Raw genomic sequence first — 13,610 nt, 5'->3', positions numbered from 1 at the left:
TGGACTCAGGCTGGTCCCCCAACTACTCCCCTTTCTTCCCACCCCCACCCAAGCTCTAGCTCTGCTTATTTTCCTGCAGCTCCAGGAAGGCCCCCGACTCTCATTCCACATGCATGTGCTGTTCCTCCTGCCTGAGATGCCCTTCTTCCTTCCTCATCCTACCCGCAGTCTTCCCATGAGCCTCTATTCTTCCTTTAGGCCACGGGTGAGACCCCACTGCCATCCCCCCCGCCCCCCACCACCTAGCAGGGCTGTCTGCTCCCTCCCCCTTTATTAATACTCCAGCCACAGTATGTTGCAACTGCTCTTATATTTTCTTGTGTCCCCATCAGACTGAGATTCTTGTATTTGCCTTTGTAATCTCACAGGTAAGGTAGTCCCTTGTTCACAGTGGGCACTTAGACATGTTTGCTGAATTGAATTTTTGTGTCATACCTGGGATAGTTCCTGGCACAAAGAGGATAACCTGCTGGATACATTTCTTTAATAATTAAAACTGAGGGCACCTGGGTGGCTCAGTCGGCTAAGTGTCCGACTCTTGATTTCAGCTCAGGTCATGATCTCAAGGTTGTGAGATCAGCCTCCACACTGGGCATGGAGCCTGCTTAAGATACTCTCTCTCCCTCTGCCCCCACCCCTCCCTGCCCCCGCCCTGCACACACTAGTGCACACGCACATGCATGCTCTCGCTCTCTCTAGAAAAAAAGCTAATTGAAATGGAAATGTCAATAAGTAATTGTAACACAAGGTGATATATACCATGATGAAGATATATCCAGAGTATGATGGCAGTCCAGAGAAGAAAAGAGTTAGTACTACCCTGAGGGTAGAGAAAGCAATGGGACAGGGAAGGCTTTCTAGAAGAGGTGACATTGAAGCTGGACCTTGCAGTTTGAATAGGAATTGGCCTGGGTGAAAGAGGGGCCATCTAGGCACTTGAGCAAAAACAGAGGCATGTAAGGGCCCACAGTAACTGGGAAACAGCAGGATGTGACCAGCATACGGGAAGACATGGGCAGGGTTTGGGGATTAAGGTTGAGGCCAGAGTACCAGCCAAGGAGTTTGGACATAATACTAAAGGCAGTGGGAGCCCTGTATGGATCTTTAGAAAATAAGTGGCCTGTGCAGATTTGTGTCTAGAAGGACAAGGAAGAGGGATTGGGGGAAGGGGAATAAACCTGGAGGAGGTGAGATCAATTGTTGCAGGATCCCGGCCAGAAGAGGCAGTTGCAGTGATCCCAGGGAGAGGTGGCCTTGCCCTGAATTCACGCAGCCCCACCTGGTACAAAGTTCTTTCTACGGAGAGTTGTGTCTGTTGAAGTGTGCTCTGCTGTAGGTGGGGAAGGGGACACAGAAGGCTAAAGTATCTGGTCAACAAAGTTTAAAAAATGCTCCATTCAACAGGTTTCCTAATGCAGGACTTTTGAGAGCCTTCAGTATACATTGCATATGTTGCAAGTAACATTCAGGTATTTAGCCACAGAAACTTTCTGGGAACATCTCAAGGGACTAGAGTTTAATGGAATATATAAAATTAAAAAAAAAAAAGACCAAGAGATTTCATGATTATGTCAGCTCTGTTTCCTCTAGGAGGAAAAAATAAATCAAAGAAATATCTTTTCACTGGGTGACAACTGATGTTCTCACTGAGCACTCTGCTGTGAGAAGCTTGTGGGGGGCAGGGGGTTCACTGGGGGACCAGAGTGGCCTCCCATGGAAATATGAATATTGCTTTTAGTCATTTGCTTTGGAGTCAGGCTGAGCAAATTCACCTGCTCCTCCCAGGTCCCTTGTGTTTGTTCAGGCCTGAAAGAGGTTAGACCCAGGTGTTTGAAAGAATGGCAGGTCCTGACCTATGGAACAGAGAAACCAGGTCTGCAGCGCCAGGAATGTTTTGCTGTCACCACGTCCCTCACGCAACATTCAGTCAGCTTGCTGGGGGATAAGCAGAGCATCTACCTTAGGCTCTCCTTATCCTGGGGCAGCTGCATCCCAGTTGGCAGGTACCCAGCTGTGTTAGTCCTGGCCTGGGTCTTGTCACATGGTCATACACAGCTTGCTGGGGCTCCCAGCCACGGGTCACCATTTGTAGGCTTCCCCATGCCTGAGCCCTGGGTGGGGGAGTGGGGGGGAGGATTAAACAGCCACACATCAGCCAGCCTTGTGTCTTTAAGTGAGCCCTGGCCTTGGAGCTGCCTTCACTGGCAGCTCCAAGGCCATTTCCCAGCTCTGTCCCTACAGTGGAAAAGTCTGGGCAGCTCTGGCTTGGGGAGGTGCCTCTTTCTCCATTGCAAGCATTCTCCACTGGAGAAGCCTCAGATAATACAGAGCCCCTGCCAGGGCTTCAGGTTGAAGAGTTCAAAAGGGCAGAAGGGGACAGATAAGCAGGAGCCTCCTCGGTGAGGGACAGTTTCTGGCCGGAAAGAAGGTCAGCAATATGCTGCCAGCACTAAAATCAGGAAACTGCCCAGATCCCCAAGTTGTGCGCCAGGGCAGGTCACCTTCTCAGGGACCCCTCTGCTCCAACTGTGTGACCTGGAGGGTGCCTGCCTTGGCCTTGCCCACTCAGCTGGTCTGCTGTGTCTCCGCTCAAAACAGAATCTATAAATACTCATTCTTCAGATTTTCCTACCACATGTTGCTCTTACCGAGAATGGTCAGACCTCTCTACTTTAGACTTGTAGAAAAAATCTGAGTGAAGCTCCTAGTGTATCTGATCCAGCTGTACATTAAGTAGCTCATGCTACAAGTCCAATGATTTCAGAGCAGGAAACTGAGACCCAGAGAGAAAGGAGACCCACCCAAGACCCAGAGTTTATGTGAGAGACCGAGAGAGAACACGCTTTGCCTGTCTCCTGGCCTCCTTCTCACCACATGGCCCTGTCTTTCCTGATGGAGAGACAAATCCAACTTTGTTTTCTGTTTAGTTGTATCTCTTTACAAAATCATATTGCTATTTTTTAAAGATTTTATTTATTTATTCATCAGAAATGCAGAGAGAGAGGCAGAGACATAGGCAGAGGGAGAAGCAGGCTCCCTGCAGGGAGTCTGATGTGGGACTCCATCCCAGGACCCTGGGATCACACCCTGAGCCAAAGCCAGATAGATGCTTGACCACTGAGCCACTCAGCTGTCCCTACAAAATTATATTGCTATTAAGTTAAGTTTAAACAATAACATTGCTATTAATATAAGTTCTAGAGTCAGATACAGCCAGATTCAGATTCCAGCTCCACCACTTTCCAACTGCAGTGGAGTGAATAATCTCTGAGCAAATAAGTTCACATCTACAGTTCAGGATTCCTTCCCTGAAACAGTACCTACCTCATAAGGGTCATGTGAACATTAATTGAGATAATATATGTAAGTAGCTCAGCATGATGCCCAGTGAGTAATAGGCAGTCAATAAAGCTTAGCTATTTTTAGTAAGAATAGCAGTAAGAGTAGTATTTTAATGAATATGTAAGGCAATTATAATTAACATCGAAATTGGTGTTTTGGTGAAGTCTGTTACCTATATTTGAAAGTACATGGATGAAATGAGAATATATTTTTTTCACGTAAGCCATTTAAATCTTCCCTTTGAAATTTTGTTTTTGTTCTTGAGGGACTTTTAATTAGCTTAACAAGTTGACAGGCAAACTCACTAAATTTCTACCAACTCTGTCATATACCCACCCCTTCATAAAACATTCATTGGACAACTAAACTGTCACCTCATCACAGGTGTTCAGTAGATGTTTTTGGATGGAGGAATGGACAGATGAATGGATGGACAGATGATGGATTGACAGATGATGGATGGATGGATAATGTCAAGAGCAACTGAAGTAGCCACCTTTGGTTCACACCAGCCAGCATTTGGTTTTATGAAAGGCCATGAGGGGCACCTGGGTGGCTCAGTGGTTGAGCATCTGTTTTGGCTCAGGTCATGATCCCAGGGTCCTGGGATTGAATCTCGCATCGGGCTCCCTGCAGGGAGCCTGCCTCTCCCTCTGCCTATGTCTCTGCCTCTCTCTGTTTGTGTCTCATGAATAAATAAGTAAAATCTTTAAAAAAATAAAAAGAAAATCCATGAGGGACTGAGAGGCTGGAAGAAAATGGTAAAGGCCCCAAAGGTCTCCAGGGAGATAAAAGGTACAAGGTACAGTAATGAGGTACAGGAATGAGGGAGACAGAGGACAGGCTGTCAAAGACCAACATGGATAGTATGACATTCTCGAGTAGGAGAGATTCCTGGTGAGGAAAGGTCCAGGAAGCAGCCATGAGGATGGGTATCTGAGGTAGATAGGGGCTCTGGAGATCTTTAAGTCCAAGGAGGTCTAGGAACCAAGTCCAGATTATTGGATGGACAATTCACATTGGAGAGTGCACATTTTGTGCAATTCTAAGGATTAAAATGCATTGAATTAATAAAGCTTTACTCTATCTCATCAAGTTGCTCCCCAGGGAGCTTCTCTTGTATAAAACAATGTGGGAGGGGCCTAAGATGGTGGAGTAAGAGGACCCTAAACTCACCTCATTCTATGGAAACAACTAGATAACACATCAGTGTAAATAACCCAGAAAATGATCCAAAGTTTGACAGAACAAACTCCACAACTAAAGGTAGAGAAGACATCACGTTGAAGGTGGGAAGGGTGAGGACTCAGTGGGGAGCTAATGGGACCAAGGACATCTACAGGCTAATAGGATGAAGGACATCTATGGGCGGGAAGTGCAAATGTGGAAGACAGGGAGAAACAGGTGACCACACCAAAGAGCCTGCAGAGGAACCACAGATCCCCAAAACATTTGGCTTTGTAAGTGAGAGGGGCCAAGTTTTATGAGTTCTTACATGCAGCAAGACTTAGAGCCTAGATGTTTAAAACTATCAGAGGGCTCAGCTCCAGGAGAGTCCAAAGGATGATAGGAAGCTGAGTCCTTGAACTTTAAGAGACAGCATGACAAGTAGCCTGTGGAGATACAGCCTAGAAGCAGCAGTCTGAAAAAAATGCCTGGGGCAGAAAGGAGGAAGCGATATTTGCACATCTCAGAGCAGGTCCTAGAGGGGCAGGGTTCCTGGAGGCACTTCCCTGGAACAAAGGAGCTGGCAGGAGCCATCTCCCTCCCTCAGCCCCCAGAACAAACAGGTGGCTACCTGTGGGAACCAGCACAGTGACAACATTCACTACCTAACTTGCTTACACCAAGCTCCACTCTCCCCCACTTTGGCAGATCCAGCTCTCCCAATCACACTTGCCTTAGTACTGACACTGCAGGCCCTCTCCCCCAGAAGACTGGCACAAATCTTGCCAATACTACGTCTCCTAACTTGGGCAAGTACAGGGGCCCTGTTCCTGTAGTGGTGGCTGCAGGCTCTGTGGAAGCCTGAGGCTCACGTTATTAAAATTGTGCATGTTGTTAAAATTGCACAACCTACCCACACAGCCCTGGTCTCAACAGTGGCCCCACCTTTTTGAAACTGCATGCCTCACCTGGGCAGGAACTAAACCCTGCCCACAACAGACATAGAGAGCCTCTGCAGATGAATGGGCTGAAGGAAAAAGGTAGCCAGGACACGCAGCAGGACATACATAACACACATGAGACAATCTTGAAGTGCCAGGTTCCAGTGAACAGGAGACAATGCACTGTAGAACATTGAAGGACCTCTTCTTCATAAGGCCATTACTTTCAAGAACAATTTCCTGATACACAGAAACAGACACAGAGAGTTAGACAAAATGAGGAGACAGAGGAATATGTCACAAATGAAAGAACAGGACAAAACCGCAGCAAGAGACCAAAGGAAAATGGATATAAATAATATGCCTGATAGAGGATTTAAAGCTATGGTCATAAAGATACTCACTGGACTTGAGAAAAGAGTGGAGGACATCAGTTGAAACCCTTAACAAAGAGATAGGAACCATAAGAACCCATCAGAGATGAAGAGCACAATAAATGAAATTATTATGGAATAAATAGCAGGCTAGAGGAAGCAGAGGAACAAATTAGCAACCTGAAGGACAGAGTAATGGAAAGTACTCAAGTTGAGAAGGTAAGAGATGAGAATTCAAGATGAGAATAGACTTTGAAAACTCAGCAACTCCATCAAGCATTAAAACATTCACATAGGGCTTCCAGAAGAAGATAAAGAGATAAGGGGGCTGCCTCAGTCAGAAGAGCATGTGATTCTTGATCTCAGAGTCATGAGTTTGAGTCCCACAATGAGTATAGAGATTGCTAAAAAAATAAAAGAGAGAGAGAGAGAAAGGGGGATAGAAAATTTATTTGAAGAAATAATAGCTGAAAACTCCCCTATCTGGGGAAGGAAAGCAATATGCAGATCCAGGAAGCACAGAGATTTCCCCACCAAAGTCAAGCCAAGGAGGTAGGTCTACTCCAAGACACATAGTAATTAAAATGACAAAAGTAGTAATAAAGAAAAAAATTTTAAAGCAGGAAGAGAAGGGGCACCTGAGTGGCTCAGTAAGTTGAGTGGCTGACTTTTGGTTTTACCTTAGGTCATGATCTCAGGGTCCTGGGATTAAGCCCCTTGTCAGGCTCCCTCTCCCTCTTCCCCTTAGCTCTCTCTCTAAAATAAATACATAAATCTTTAAAAAAAAAAAAAAAGAAAGAAAGAAAGAAAGAAAAGAGAAAGAAGAAAGAAAGAAAGAAAGAAAGAAAGAAAGAAAGAAAGAAAGAAAAGAAAAAGAAAAGAAAACAGGAGAAAAGACAGTTACATACAAAGACAGTTACATACAAAGACAGTTACATACAAAGAGCAGTGTGGACGCAGCCAGCTGAGCAGCCAGCTAAGCCTGGCCCAAGATGCCCCGAGCAGCATGGCCAGCGGCCTGGGCCTGGGTGGTAGCGCTCCCGCTGGCAAGCAGCAGCTTGAGGCCCTGGCCATGACTCGCAAGAAGGGCCACCACCTCATAACCCCATAAGGCTATCAGGGAATTTTTAAGCAGAAACTTTCCAAGCCAGGAGAGAGTGGCATTATATGTTCAAAGCGTTGAGAGAGGAAAATCTGTAGCCAAGAATACTCTATTCAGCAAGGCTATCATTCAGAATAGAAAGAGAGACAAAAGTTTCTAAGACAAAGGTAAAGAGGATGACAACTAAACCAGTCCTACAAGAAATGTTAAAAGGAATTCTGTGAGTGGAAAGGAAAGACCATAAATAAGAGTTAAAAAAAAAAAAAAGTGAAGCACAAAAGCAGTAAAAATATGTCTGTAAAAATCAGTTGAAGGACTCACAAAATAAAAGGCCATAAAGTATGACACCACATATCAGAAATGTGGTAGGGAAAGGAATAAAGAATTTGAGTAAAGGACTCAACTGTAAGCAACCATCAACCTAATATATACTGCTATGTGCAGAAGATGTTATATACAAGCCAAATGGTAACCACAAATCAAAAAGCAGTAATAGATAAGCAAAGAGTAAAGAGAAAAGGATCCAAATATATCACTAAAGAAAGCCAGGAAACTATGAAAGAGAACAAGAGAAGAAAGGATTAGAGAAGAACTACAAAAACAACCACAAAACAAGTAACGAAATGGCAATAAATACATACTTATCAATAATTACTTTGACTGTAAATGGATTAAATGCTCCAAACAAAAGACATAGGGTGATAGAATGTATAACAAGATCCATCTATATGCTGCCTACAAGAGATTCATTTTAGAATTAAAGATATGTGCAGACTGAAAGTGAAGGTATGGAAAAACATTTATCATGCAAATGGAAAACCAGAGCAGCAGTACTTACATCTGATAAAATAGACTTTAATACTGAGAATGTAACAAGAGACAAAGAAGGGCACTATATAATAGTAAAAGGGACAATTCAACAGTAAATATAACAATTGTAAATATTTATGCACCCAACATGGAAGCACCCAAATGCATGAAACAGTTGATAACAAACATAAAGAAACTAACTGACAATAATACAATAATATTGTAGGGGATTTTAACACCACATGTACATCAGTGAACAGATCATCGAAACAGAATCAACAAGGAAAGAGTGACTTTGAATGACACACTGGACCAGATTTAATTTAACATGCATCTTTTCTGACCACAATGCTACAAAACTAGATACCAGTTAAAGGAAAGATCTGAAAAGACTACAAACATGTGGAGGTTAAATAACATGCTACTAAGCAAGGAACCAGAAAATAAAAGAAGAAATTTAAAGGTACGTGGAAAGAAATGAAAATGAAAAACAACACTACAAAATTTCTGGGATGCAGCAAAACTTCCCTCTAAGAAGGAATTCAGGTCTACCTTAAGAAGCAAGACAAATCTCAAATGACCTAACTTTACACCTAAAGGAGTTAGAGAAAGAAGAACAAACAAAACCCAAACCCAGCAGAAGGAAGAAAATAATAAAGATCAGAGAAGAAATAAATGATATGAAAACTAGAAAAACAGTAGAAAAGATCACTGAAACCAGGAGCTGATTTTTGTTTTTGGTTTTTTTTGTGTGTTTTTTTTTTGTTTGTTTTTTTTAGGAGCTGATTTTTGAAAAGATCAACACAATTGGCAAACCCCTCACCAGACTCATAAAAGAGAAAGAGGACTCAAATAAAATCACAAATGAAAGAAGAATAACAACCAACACTACAGAAATACAAAGGATTGTAAAAGAGTATTATGAAAAATTATATGCCAACAAACTGGACAATCTAGAAGAAATGGGTACATCCCTAGTAACATGCAACAAACCAAAACTGAAGCAGGAAGAAATAGAAAAATTGACTGATTACCAGCCGTGAAACAGAATCAATAATCAAAAAACTCCCAACAAACAAAATTCCAGGGCCAGGCAGCTTCACAGGTGAATTCTACCGAGCAATTAAAGAAGAGTTAATACCTATTCTTCTCAAAGTTTCCAAAAAATACAAGAGGAAGAAAAACTTCCAAATTCATTCTATGAGGCCAGCATTATCCTGATACCAAAACCAGATAAAAACACCACAAAAAAAAAGAACTACAAGCCAGTATTTCTCATAGAAAAATCCTCAACAAACTGAATCCAACCACACATTAAAAGAATCATTCACTAGAGTCGAGTGAGATTTATTCCTGGGATGTGAGGATGATTCAATATTTGCAAATCAATCAATATGATACATCATATCAATAAGAAAAAGGATAAAAACCATATGATTATTTCAATGGAAGCAGAAAAAGCATTTGACAAAATCCTCAACAAAGTAAGCTTAGAGGGAATATAACTCAACATATTAAAGGCCAGATATGAAAAACCCATAGCTAACATCATACTCAGTGGAAAAACTGAGAGCTTTTCCCCTAAGGTCAGGAACAAGATAAGGATGTCCGCTCTCACCACTTTTATTCAACATATTCCTAGCCACAGCAATCAGACAAGAAGAAATAAAAGACAGCTAAATTGGTAAGGAAGAAGTAAAACTTTCACTATTGGCAGGTGACAGGATACTATATATAGAAAACCCTAAAGACTCCCTCAAGAAAGTACCAGAACTAATAAATGAATTCAGTAAAGTCATAGAATACAGAAACAATGTACAGAAGTCTGTAGTGTTTCTATACACTACTAATGAAGCAGCAGAAAGAGAAATTAAGAAAACAGTCCCATTTACAACTGCACCAAAAAGAAGAAAATACCTAGGAATAAACTTACCCAAAGAGGTGAAAGACCTGTACTCTTCAAACTATAACACATTGATGAGAGAAATTTAAGACAACAGAAAGAAATGGAAAGACATTTCATGCTCATGGATTAGAAGAACAAATATTGTTAAAATGTCTATATAATCCAAAGCAATCTACAGTTTTAGTGAAATCCCTATCAAAATACCAATAGCATTTTTTTTTTTACAGACCTAGAACAAGCAATACTAAAATTTGTGTGGAACCACAAAAGACCTAAATAACCAAAGCAGTCTTGAAAAAAAAAACAAAACAAGACAGGAGGTATTACAATTCCAAACTTCAGATTATATTATAAATCTGTAGTAATCAAAACAGCATGGTACTAGCAAAAAATAGATACATACATCAGTAGAACAGAATCAAAAGACCAGAAACCCCAAATTATATGGTCAGTTAATCTTCAACAAAACAGGAAAGAATATCCAATGGGAAAAAGGTAGTCTCTTCAACAAACAGTATTGGGAAAACTGGACAGCTAGATGCAAAAGAGTGAAGCTGGACCACTTTTGTACACCATACACAAAAAAAAACTGAAGATGGTTTAAGGACCTAAATGTGGGACCTGAAATCATAAAAATCCTTCAAGAGAATACAGGTAGTAATTTCTTTGACATCAGTCAAAACAACTTCTATTAGATCTATCTCCAGAGGCAAGGGAAACAAAAGCAAAAATAAAATATTGAGACTACATCAAAATAAAAAGCTTCTGCACAGCAAAAGTAACAACTAACAAAACTAAAAGACAACCTGTGGGAGAATGGGAGATCTCTGCAAATAACTTACCTGATAAAGGGTTAGTATCCAAAATATATGAAAAATTTATACAACTCAACACATAAATAAATAAATTTATGTATGTATGTATGTAAAAATGGGCAGAAGGCATGAACTGACATTTCTCCAAAGACATCCAGATGCATGAAAAGATGCTCAACATCACTCATCTTCAGGGAAATGCAAATCAAAACCACAATGAGGTATGAAAACATGATGCATGAAAAGATGCTCAACATCACTCATCTTCAGGGAAATGCAAATCAAAACCACAATGAGGTATCACCTACACCTGTCAGATTCATTAAGATTAAAAATTCAAGAAACAACAAGTGTTGGCGAGGATGTGGAGAAGAAGGAGCCTTAGTGCCCTGTTGTGAGAATGCAAATTGATGCAGCCACTGTGGAAGAGAGAATGGAGGATCCTCAAAAAATTAAAAATAGAACTACCTTATGATCCAGTGATCATACTTCTGGGTATTTAACCAAAGATTAGGAGAAAACACTAATTCAAAAGTATATATATATATATATATATATATATATATATATATATATATACCTCTATATTTATTGCAGTGTTATTTACAGTAGCCAACTTATGGAAGCAGCCCAAGTGTCCATCAATAGATGAATGGATAAGGAAGAGGTGGTATATATGCACAATGCAGTATTATTTAGGCATAATAAAAGAAAGAAATATTGCCATTTGCCACAACGTGGATGGAGCTAAAGAGTATAATGCTAAGTGAAATGAGCCAGTCAGAGGAAGACAAATAACATATGATTTCACTCATGTGGAATTTAAGAAACAAAACAAATGAACAAAAGGGAGGGAAAAAGACAAACCAAAAAACAGACTCTTAACTATAGAGAACAAAATGATAGTTGCCAGAGGGGAGGTGGTGGGGGATGGGTGAAAGAGGTGAAGGGGATTAACAGTGCAATTATCTTAGGAGCACTGAGTAATGCATAGAATCGTTGAATCACTATATCATACATCTGAATCTAATATACCACTACATGTTGATTACACTGGAATGAAAAATAAAATAAGTAAAAAATAAAACAAGTAAAGTAAAATAACATAAAAATTTACTCATAAAAAACGAATTTAATATGAAAGATGAGTAGTGCACTGAACAAAGATATTTATTTATTTATAATTCTTGCCTTATTTTTACCTCCGAGGAGTGTTGCTTAAAGGTCAAGTGTGTGTGTGTGTAAGAAAGAGAGAAAGAACGTGCATCACTTGCTTTGCTGTCTGACCTTTTCAGCATTTTAGCTCCAGGCCAGTCGTGGAGCAACACTGGGAGTCTTGTGAGGATTATATATAGCAAAATGTCACCAGCAACCAAAGACATTCTGCCCCCCCCCCCCAATCCAAATACTTGAAATCCACACCCTGGGAAAAAAAATCACAGTAAATTTTGGCTCAGCAAGAATAGCATTATATTTGCGCATAAGAGGTTTTCTTTTTCAGTTTTATTCACTGTATAAGGAAAAGGGGGCTGGATGGTGGGTCCAGACATATAGCAAGCCCCCCTCCTCACCCCAAATGGCACTTGCTCTCTGACTGTAAATAAGAATTGTGGTCAAGATGACACGTGTGTTTAGCACTTCATGGTGCAAAAATCACCCCAGCTTTTCATCCTCACAAATGCCCACCGAAGTTGGCCAGGCAGATATTACTGGCCCATTGACAGATGGAAAACTGAGGCAGAACTGAAGAGTGAAGTGACAGGTGTCAGACCCCTCAGAGCCAGGTCAGGTGCACAAGTCTGCTGACCCATGCCCAGCACCGTTAATAACGGACTGTCCATTTCTGCCCCTGTGTCATGAACCCACCCACCTCCAAGTCCTCCCACCACCAGCTTCAGCTCATTAAGGTTCTGGAAGGACCATGACAGGAACAAATATTTATCTGCCACTGGATTTTTTACTGTGCAGTATAATCCATGCACAAAATTATGAAGTCAAAAAAGATGTTTCTGGGCTAATTCAGTACTACTCAGCCCTCATTGCCACCAGCCTCATGGGAAAGATGCCCCAATAACACAGGAAGCCCGCCAGGTGTGTGCCCCACCCACATTTTCTAGCAGGGTCGTAAGTCTTTCTTTCCACAGCTGGTACCACACTGGTCCTAGGCCTCTGGTTCACACCAGGCTGGGAGGGGCAGACGCCTTCTCCCCGTCTCATGCCCCAACACTCCTGGCTGATCAGTAAGGGCACTTTTTGTCAGTGAACGTGAGCACCAATACTGTAAAAACAAATGGACCCATGTACGTATGTCTGTGTATTAGGTAATTTTTAATAATTTGTGTCATGCTTATTTCCAGTAAAAGGCACAATACAACAAAACTATCAAAATGAGGGTCAAAAGCAAGAATGGAGTAAGGGGAAGGGTGTGTGCAGAAAGGCCAAGCTGAGGTTGCCTGCAGCACAGGAGCAGAAAACTGAGCTCTCAGCTTTCTCACAATGTCAACAGGAAAAATGGGTTACGATCACCGTCATTTTGTAGGAAATACAAACTTTTCCCTGACCTTGAAATCTAGGGGTCAGTTGTAGCCTGGATTTTGAATAAGGCACATCAAACAGCTTAGTGGGCATTGTCTTCAGCCAGCCAGGCAGTATTTCTCAGAGCTCTCTCGACTGTCAGAATCCAAACAGTCTGGGGTGGTCATCATTTCACAATGTATACGTATATCACAATATCCCACTGCACATCTTAAATGTATGATTTTTATTTGTCAGTTATACCACAGTAAAGCTGGAGGGGAAAAGGTACATTCCCAAGCCCTGCCTCAAACTCACTGAGTGAGACTCTCTGGCAGATGAGCCTGGGGCTCTGTATTTTGAACTCACGAACTGATACTTGGGTAGTAACTTGCAAATTGGTAAACACCCTTATCAAGGTGTTAGTAGATGACACCAGCTTTGTGTAGTGGCCTTTGCCAACCTTTCTTGCATCTTAGCAGGACACAATGCCTGAATCCAGAAGTGTCTCTACTAGGAGCTCCAGATCTCAGGACCCACCCTGGGAGATATTTGCAGGATGCAGAGGCTCTCTAGGCCCCAGTGGTTGGGGAGTCGGGGTTTCTGCATGCACTTGGGTGGGTAGTGAGCTTCCTGCTG

At 41.7% G+C, this 13,610-nt stretch overlaps 1 protein-coding gene across 3 annotated transcripts in view; it reads left to right on the top strand.

The window, feature by feature from the left end:
* The window catches only part of ME3 (malic enzyme 3), a 187,492-nt gene that overhangs the window by 151,066 nt on the left and 22,816 nt on the right, over window positions 1-13,610 (top strand). The window lies entirely within an intron of this gene.

The sequence above is a fragment of the Vulpes vulpes genome, chromosome 11 (assembly GCF_048418805.1).
Source record: "Vulpes vulpes isolate BD-2025 chromosome 11, VulVul3, whole genome shotgun sequence".
Lineage (NCBI taxonomy): Eukaryota > Metazoa > Chordata > Mammalia > Carnivora > Canidae > Vulpes > Vulpes vulpes.
The sequence above is the reverse complement of the archived record's forward strand: the minus strand, read 5'-3'. Positions and strand labels throughout refer to the sequence as shown.